Genomic DNA, 1,590 nt, shown 5'->3' on the forward strand with positions numbered 1-1,590 from the left:
AACAAAGGGCAATTTGATTAAAATAAAAGAAATTAAGAAATATTGCGGTTCAGAAATTTACTAGACGAATGTATAATGCTAGAATTCCTTTCAATGCTGTTGAATATGATTCTTTTGAGTTTTGTCTTGAAGCTATTGTGCAATTTGGATCGGGTTAAGTATTTGAAGGAGTTGCCAAATACGACCTTGCTTCTCAAATCTCACGAAGAAGATCATGCGAAGTTTGGGTGCATAATCATGACAGATGGGTGGACGGATAAAAATGGTAGGATTCATATATTTTTTTTGATAAATGGGCCTGGAAGCATATTTGTTGAATTAATTGATGCTTCAGGCTATTCTCACACAACTGACAAGATGTTTGAGTTATTTTCTATATTTATGTATCTTATTGAAGAAAAGAATGTGGTTCACGTTGTATCAGATAATGCAAGTTGCAATGTCAATGCAGGTAATATTTTAAATTTATATTACTTTCAATTAAAAATTGGATCATATTTTCAATCTTTTTACTAAATTTACTTTGTTTTTTCAAGTCGCCTTTCGAAAAATCGATTTCCACCCTTATACTGTGCTAGTCATTGTTTAGACATGTTGTTTGAGGATATTCAAAATTCCTCATCTAGAAATCAAATTTATATTCTGATAATCTTATTTTACTATTTTATATTTTTTATTTATTGATTTTAGTGGTCTTAGTCCTAATCATGTCAAATACAATAATTCTATCAATTCAAAAGGATATTGCTTGGAGTTATGCAATATGTTGGATCCTAAAAATTCAAATATAGCGGGTTGTATTTTTTTTGTGGTAAAGTAACAAATAGTGGAATTTATCAACACAAGTTACATTTAGTTGGAAGCAATAGAAATACGAAAGTTTGTCCAAAATGTCTCGAGCATGTTAAAGAAGAAATTAGAGAGTTCATGCAAAAAAAAGAAGAATAATTTGAAGAATCAAATGGATGATATTTCTCATTCTGATAATATTGATGATTTAGAAGAACATGAAAATGACCTTCAAACAAAATGAAAGGGAAACGGTCAATATCCAATCCAAGTATCCATCCTATGGTCCAAGGTAAAAAGTGTAAAAAAATTGGACCTATTAATCTTTATTTTATGAAAGATGTCAATGAAATTGTTAAACAAAGACGTTCAAAAAGACAAAGGATAATTTGATGGAAATAAAAAGAAGTTAAGAGATATTGCGATTGTGAAATTTGCTAGATGGATGTATGATGCTGGAAATCCTTTCAATGTCGTTAAATATGATTCTTTCGAGTATTATATTAAACCTATTAGGCAATTTGGATCGGGATGAAGCCTCCATTATATTATGAAGTCAGGCTTAAGTATTTGAAGGAGTTGGCAAATACAAACTTGCTTCTCAAATCCCATGAAGAAGATCATGCCAAGTTTGGGTGCACAATCATGGCAGATGGGTGGACGGATAAAAAGGGTAGGACTCATATAATTTTTTTGATAAATGGGTCATAAAGGAAGCGTATTTGTTGAATCAATTGATGCTTCAGGCTATTCTCACACAACTGACAAGATAAAGTTACTTTCTAAATTTGTGTAACGCAT

Source organism: Zingiber officinale, chromosome 8B (assembly GCF_018446385.1).
Source record: "Zingiber officinale cultivar Zhangliang chromosome 8B, Zo_v1.1, whole genome shotgun sequence".
NCBI lineage: Eukaryota > Viridiplantae > Streptophyta > Magnoliopsida > Zingiberales > Zingiberaceae > Zingiber > Zingiber officinale.